Below are 8,149 nucleotides of genomic sequence, written 5' to 3'. Positions count from 1 at the left end.
GCTTCGATTACCCCTAGTTTTAATCTTATTGCGTTCGAGGTACGAGAACGCAACCCCTAAAATTTGTTGTAAGGGAAGTTTTTTCGAGATTGCATTTTCGTCGTCTACACACTTTTGCCTCGCTTTGAGGCGCTTGGTTACGTTTTGCCTCACTTTGACGAACTAACGCACGTGGTGATTCGTGCGTCGTCGGAGTTCATTATTCTAGCGTTTGGTGAGGTGTGATAATCTTCCATCGTTCATCGTTGAAAAGAGCTGAAAGATTGCTGAAGGTCTGTTAACTTAAGTCAGTAAAATTTTACTTTGGATTAAGCATGGTTCGTCACTGTCCTTGGAAAATGCGTGCGACTCCTCGCGCTTGCATCAAACCGGGTTGTTTTGCTCGGTGGCCGTTGTGCCACAAAGTAAATCAACCGAGTTGTTAAGCTTGGCGGCCGTTGTGCCACAAAGTAAATCTACCGAGATATGACGCTCGTCGGTGCCATTTCATCATGACTTGTGATATTTACCCCGGGGGGAAGGGGGGGGGGGGGGGACTCCCATATGAAACAGACGGGGATGCTCGTCGGAAATTTTGAATTTAACCCCTAAAGGAGACCAATCTAGGCGTGGCTTAAGCAAATTTTGACCCCTAAAAGAGACCGTTTAAAAACGCAAAAATACGACACGCAATGAGTTTTAATGATAAAAAGGCATAATCATCAAATGCTTTTATCTAAAAGGAAAATTTAAAAGGAAATTTGACTTCTGTTTCTCTTCGCGTAATTCTGTGTTACTTCGCCGAACCCTAAACGAGACCTTGGTGGCATAAAATATTGGCGCTTTGCCCGAAACACCCTAAGCGAGACCAAAATCCAAAATTTACACCCCTAAGCGAGACGACGAGCATCCCCGTCTGTTTCATATGGGAGTCCCCCCCCCCCCCCCCGGGATATTTACGGCATTGAAATCAACAAACTGAATTTATTGTGTCCCAGCGTTCAGCACAGAAAAGTAATCTTAGGTCTTTAATACCACAAGCTGAAAAGACTTGCAAGTAACAGTTTTAGAGTAATTTTCAGTAGTTGTCTACTTGTAGAATAGGTCGTTTTCACGTGACGTCATCATTTTCTAAAATCCAAAACTAAAGAGCCACGAAAGTTTTTATCCTCATCAGGCATAAGAGGCGGTAAATTTGTATCCATTTGCAATTTTAAAGCTCAGTAGCGAGCTTCGTTTGGAAACCAGAGCATTTTAAATTTTAAGTTATAGCGGTGCGTGACACGAGGCGACGATCGAGTTTATTGAGAAATATATATTTATCTCATGGTTTCGCACGAATCATCCACCCTCCCCCCTCAGTTGCTACCTGTAACAAACCTGTACCGCCCTACAAACATCGAACGCACTCGCTTAAGCTTCGATTACCCCTAGTTTAATCTTATTATATGCGTGTTAAAAGAATGATGCCATATGTTTGAACTGTGATGAAAAAGGGAGGATCTTCGAAAGAAAGGAAGAGGAAAAAATGTGGGAATTCTCACCAAAATTGGTATCCAAATTGCTTGGTATTTGGTTATAGATGAGTCGGTGCCGGCTGAAATAAATGAAAGCAAAAGAGAAATAATTAGCATGTAACAGGGTAATGATCGTTTTCGATGAAATGAGAATGAAATCGATTAAGTTATTTTTTCACCGAAGTGCTTGGCGGTTGCCGTCTTCTGAATTTTATGACGTCATAATAATGGCGTGGGAGAAAATTTCGAAGACAGCCGAGATGATTTTTGGGGAAAGAATACGAGTAAGTAATAAATTACTTATTGATGACGGTAATAATAATAATAATAATAATAATAATAATAATAATAATAATAATAATAATAATAATAATAATTTATAAGATCGATGATAACTGTATTTGTTGTTTGAATCTCGCCTTCGTTTTATTGAGCAGTCTTTGGCTATCACCAACTTGGAATAAAGGTGTAGCCGGACGAAAGAGGCTTAAAGTAAATAGAGATGTATATAAGAAATGTTCATTGGTTGAGATTAAAAACTAACTGTAACTACTTTTAAAAACAACGAAGGAGCTAAAAGTGTACTTACGGTTTGAAATGTTTTTTTCTAGTTTCGAATAGGCCATTTTGAGCAAGTGTTGCATGCAAATTGAAAGTGAGCTCTGAACAAGAAATTATCAAAACCAGCATTTTGTGAAGCTTCAGATTATGTTATTTCGCTGCTTTTGAAAACGACGAAAGTGTTTTAAAGTTCGAAGCATACTTACAGTTTATGTCGAATAGAAGGTGGCAATTGTCCTTATTTTGAGCAGATCAATGGAGCTGAAAAAGAAAAATGACGAAATAAAATAGGAATTAAACAAGGAAGGGAAGTTGGAATGTCAAGATGTACAACAGGACAGCTCGTCATGTCTTACTTGCGAGGTGAATTTTTTCTGCAGATTTTATGAAGAACATATATCAAAGGTAAAACAAGGGTTGAATAAAAGTATTTGAGAAGAGAAAATGAAACAGGATGGTTAAAAAGTGGTGTGTAATCTTATTTCATCTTATAATAAGCTATGAAAAAGTGATGTCATATGTTTGAACTGTGACGAAAAAGGGAGGATCTTTGAAAGAAAAGGAGAGAAAAAAATGAGGAAATTCTCACCGAAAAATGGCATCCAAATTGCTTGGTATTTGTTAATGAAGGAGTCGCTGCCGACTGAAATAAATGAAAGCAAAAGAGAAATTAGTATGTAACAGTGGTTAGGAAGTGTTCGTTGGTTCAGGTTAAAAACAACGATGGAGCTAAAAGTGTACTTACTGTTTGAGATCTTTTGTTCCAGTTTCGAATGGGCGATTTTGAACAAGTTTTGCCTGTAAATCAAAAGTGAGAACAACAAGAAACTGTTAAAAACAGTATTTTGTGAAGCGATTGTCTCGCTATTTTAAGGGAAGACGAAACTGGTTGTGTCAAAGTTAGAAGCAAACTTACGGTTTCTGTGTGAAATAACAGATGGTGATTATCCTTATTTTGAGGAAGATCTATGAGGCTAAAAAAAGAAAGTTATAAGATAAATATTAGTAACGTGGAAGGACTTGGAATGTTGAGAAGTGTAACATTGTATGTCCTGTGTTACTTGCGGAGTGGACTGCTCCTAAAGAATTTAAGAAGGCAGAAATGTCAAAGTTATCAAAACAGTTATCAATTTAACGTAACGGGAAGGTAAATAGAAATGATAAGGAAAGATGAATGTACAAGTTGAGGTTTAATTCTTAGTCATGTTTCATTGAAATTTTTATTTGGAATTTATTTTAAAGTTATTAAAGTGTATGGAAAAGTGATGATGTCACGTATTGGAGCTGATGAAAAAGGGAAGGCCTTCCAAAGAGAGAGCGCAGGAGTTGAGACGGTGGGAGTAGTGTTGGGAGATTTTTGAAAAGATATTATTCTTTGTGTGATGTGATATGTATAATAAAATACTTACTGTGTGGCCGGTAGAAGATAGTTTGGTAAGAGGGGGCTGTGTCTTTGGAAACAAGACCGATCTAAAAATAGAAAGAAGTATGTAACAGGGATTGGTAATAGGTGTGTAAAATAAAAGAAGGACGACAAACACTTACCGGGTTGATTTTCAAGGCTGCAATAATGGAGAAGTGTATGGAATTTGTCTTCGTTATCTGTGATGGAAGATACCAGAAGCAGTTTTCGTAAGAAGAATGAATATCACAAATTAGCAATTTCATATGTAACGTTTTTCGGCAAAATAGAGGAAGGGGTACTTACATTCTCTAAAACAATTATGCAGCATCCAAATTGTCCGTGTATCGGTTGAGATGAGTCACTGGAACTGAAATAAAAGAATCATTAGTTTATAATAATGATATAATCGATTAAATGTCGTACTTATTTTCTGAATCTCTTTACTTATGGACTCTTGTGCTTGGTTGTTCTTTGATTGTAGTCATTGAAATTGGCGTCTTGACAAGGAGAGCTGAAAGTACAAATTCATGTGTAGTGTTAGTTGGTCGAGTTAAGGGAAAATATTTGGAGCAAATATAGGGATGAGAAGTGTAGGAATGTTAGGTGTGTGAGAGACCTCCCTGTGTAGGTGGCGAACAGTTTCTGTAGATCGTAAAAAGAAGATATAATAAAGTTATCGACACAATAGTAAAATGGATATTTTTGAAAAGCAAGTGTAACGGAAAATAGATATGGGGAAGAAGGTGGATGATTCATGAAGTTTATGTTCATTTCTCGTTTATGCTTGTTTAAATGTACGTGTTATTTCGAAATCATTATTTATCGTTTTTAGCGCATGGAAAATACTGTTATGTCTTTTTATTAACAAGATGCTTCCGTAAAGCATACACTAAGTTGCCTGTGGTAAGTGTTACAGAAAATCAGAAGGCACTGAATTGTGTGGTATTGAACTACAGCATTCCAGTCTCTGAAGAATAACAAATAAAAGAGAAGCGACAAGCATTGGCTTCTGGGCTGAAATGTTGATCATTTTCAAGTTCCGTCACAACTTCTTTTCACCACAAGTTTAAGCGTGCCCTCTGAGCATCTGTCAGCTTTGTAATACTAAAGTTCACTGAAGTTAAAGTGCCCCTCACCCCAAAATATTTTTTTCGCTAAAATGAATCTTTGCATCTGTTCGAAACGCATTGCCGCAATTTTTTCCTTTTTCTAACAAATTCTGCCATTTTATAGGCTTCGAAAGTTGCGAAAATCCAAGCATCTTTTCTTCACGACCGAGTCAGAAGGGGAGTGGGTCTATTCCTGATGTGACGTCACAAACTGATTTACATTGCATTAACTCTTTGTAAACATGCATGCAAAGTAAATTGTGATGTCACATCAGGAATAGACCCACTCCCCTTCTGACTCGGTCGTGAAGAAAAGATGCTTGGATTTTCGAACTTTCGAAGCCTATAAAATGGCAGAATTTGTTAGAAAAAGGAAAAAATTGACGCAATGCGTTTCGAACAGGTGCAAAGATTCATTTTAGCGAAAAAAATATTTTGGGGTGAGGGGCACTTTCATCCCTCCCTGTCCGGCGGGGTTAGTATCTGGATGGGAGACCAAGACAATATACCCTCATAAAACAGAAGCATCGGACCGAAAATACTATTAACGCTAACAAATGCGAACTCAGCAAGGTACAGATTTTGTTAGCTTGCCTTATGCAAAACAAATATTGATGCAAAAGTAAATAACTACCGATACACAGTTTTTAGACAGAGCAGAAGGAAGTTTCCGGGACGGTCGATCGAGAATAAAATATTTATGACATGAAAACAACATTAATTTTGAACCGTGAATATAGAATATATAAAAAAGTTACGATCAGCGACAAACATTTAGGGAGATTTTTGCTACGTTCAAATAAATCGCAAAATCGAAAGTGACATGGCCGGAATTCAGCGGGCGCCGTGAGTTACTGCGGCATGTTTATTCGCCAAACAGTGAAGCATCTGTGTCAAATGATGGCAAGATTCCGCGTTTTTGTAAGTTTCTTTTTCTGTCAAGTGTTATAAACTTTGACAATAAAATGAGCGAAGTCAAAACAAAGATCACAATCGCCCAACACTTGAGGTTGACCATTTGTTTATGCAAAGTCAAAATTTACTCTCCAGGTAATTCCATCATTTTGGAAATAGCAGCTACTTTATTATTCATCGGCGTCACAATTTTTCACTGATTTTGGGGCTCATTTTGTTGAAACTCAAGCACGCTTCCAACAGGCCTGTGAACCCTTCCTGCTTACAGAGCAATACTAAAAAAATTCTCCCACATTTCAACCTTAAGCTCGAAAATTCAATACAACATGATATTATAATTCACAAAGACAGAAAATACCACAGAATCCTTTTCCAGCGAAAAATTTATTGAATCAAACAACATATTTGCTCTTAGAGGCGAAAACCTCTTTCTATTTCATTGCGTGCGTGAAGACAAGAAACTCAGTCGTGTCAAATTACCATGTACTTCAGGTTCCTGAAGAACCTTTTCCTTGAAGAACAAGAAAATGCTTTACTATTGCCATAAAAACTATCCAGTCAAGCTTGCATATCATAAAACATGATGAATTCATAAAGGCCACCTTTTCCTGCGAACAATTTTTTGAAGCAAACAACATATTTGCTATTAGAGGCAAAAACCCCTTCTATTTCATTACGTGCGTGAAGAGAAGAAACTCAATCGTGTCAAATATGCGCAATATTGCAACAAACTAAATTTGAGGATCAAACCGCTTCCATGAAGAACCTTTTCCTTGAATAATGAAGCACAAAATAGACAAGCTTTCTTTCAAATAATTCTTGGCTGGCACATTTCCAGAGTTGATCACAGATCCACGTAAGGTGTTCGATTCGTTCTCTGTTTTTGTTGAATCCATAAGTTACCAGAGAATTTTCCATTTGGTTTCAGTGTTCTACATAACAGCACACTTGGCAAAATATTAGAAATTACAGCTCACTTTGATTTCGGCTCGACGGGCGATAGATTGTTGTCGAAGTCCGTTACTCGTCGCTTTCAAGATTCCAGGTGTTTGTTTTTCGCCGCCTGCCTAGTTTATCCAACTGACTTTCCATCATTGAGCTCTATAAGGGTATATTTTGTTTTAAGGATCCACTAAAACGCCATTCGCGTTACATGACTTTCGACGCCATTGCAGGTTAAGTTAATAATGATTCTACTGTGTCCACCAACCCAGTAAAAAGGAAAAGTCTTGAAAAGAAACTGAGAATTAAGAAAACAAGGGAAAAAGAAAGGAATTGGTCTAAATGGTAAGCAGTCCATTAATTTCATGTGCTATAATACATGAACAAACCACTTACTCTGTTGTTGTTAGCAGAGGCTGTGTTGTCTGTTTGAAAGCAAGACCGATCTAACAATGGATAAGAGAATACGGGGTTAATTGGTACTATTAATAAGAATTACTTATATACAATTTGTAAACAATAAAAAGGTCGCACTTACTGAATTTTATGAGCTTTTAAGTTAAGTAAACTTTCTTTTTGACCGTAGATCAGTAGATCGTAAAAAGAAGATACAATCAAGTTATGGACACAATGGTAAAATGGGTATTTTTCAAAGGAAATGTAACGGTATGGAAAAGAGAAATGGGGAAGAAGGTGAATGATTCATTACCTTTATGTTCATTTCTCATTTATGTTTGTTTCCGTGTTATTTGAAAGTCAAAATTTATCGTTTTTAGAGCATGGAAAATAATGTAATTTATTTTAACTATTATGAAAAATGGAAGGCTTTGAAAGGAATCTGAGAAGTAAGAAGACAAGGGAAAAAGAATTCAAAGGGATTGGTCTAAATGGTCTTTGAAAAGCAGTCCATTCCATGAGCTATAATACATGAACAAACTACTTACTGTGGTGTTGTTAGTACAGGTTTTGTCTGTTTGAAAACAAGACCGATCTAAAAATGGATAAAAGAATGCGAGGTTAATTGGTTCTATTAATAAGAATGATTATTTATAGATCATTTGTAAATAATAAAAAGGCTGTACTTACTGAATTTTGACCTTTTAAATTAAGTTAACTTTCTTTTTCAGCGTGACGATTATTTACTGTCCTTTGTTTGGCGTGTTGTCGAAGAGACCTGAAAGAAAAAAAAGTTGTGCTCGATCTAGCATTGTTAGTTCGTTTAGTTTACAAGTGATAAAAAAGGAGCCAAAAGGGTACTTACGCTTTTAGTGCTTGCCATCAAATGGCTGCAGTTGTTGTTTGGAATGTCTTATTCTGGAAATGAAAGTTTAAAACAAACGGTTAATTTACTAATGGGTGGAGCGTTGTCCTTGTTTTGTGAGATGAGTTTATGTGGCTAGGAAGGAAAAGAATAAAATAAACATAGAATGAAGGACTCGGAATGTGGAGGTCTATTAAATTGGACCATCTAACTTACTTGGCAGGCGAACTGTTTCTGTGGACGTTAACAAGAAGAGCTACGAAGTTATGGAGACATTGATATAATAATTTGTGAGCAGATAATAAATGGGATGATGAATGAGTAAATTAAAAGTAAGAAAGTAAGAAAGTGTTCGACCTCTTTACTGCATGGTCTCTTGAAACCACGTCTCCAGGCTTGAAATTTCTCCATCAGCTTCAGCAATCGGTCCTTCAACGCTACTGCTCCAATTCTCGACCTC

The sequence above is a fragment of the Montipora foliosa genome, chromosome 11 (genome assembly GCF_036669935.1).
Source record: "Montipora foliosa isolate CH-2021 chromosome 11, ASM3666993v2, whole genome shotgun sequence".
Lineage (NCBI taxonomy): Eukaryota > Metazoa > Cnidaria > Anthozoa > Scleractinia > Acroporidae > Montipora > Montipora foliosa.
Note: the sequence above shows the minus strand (reverse complement) of the source record.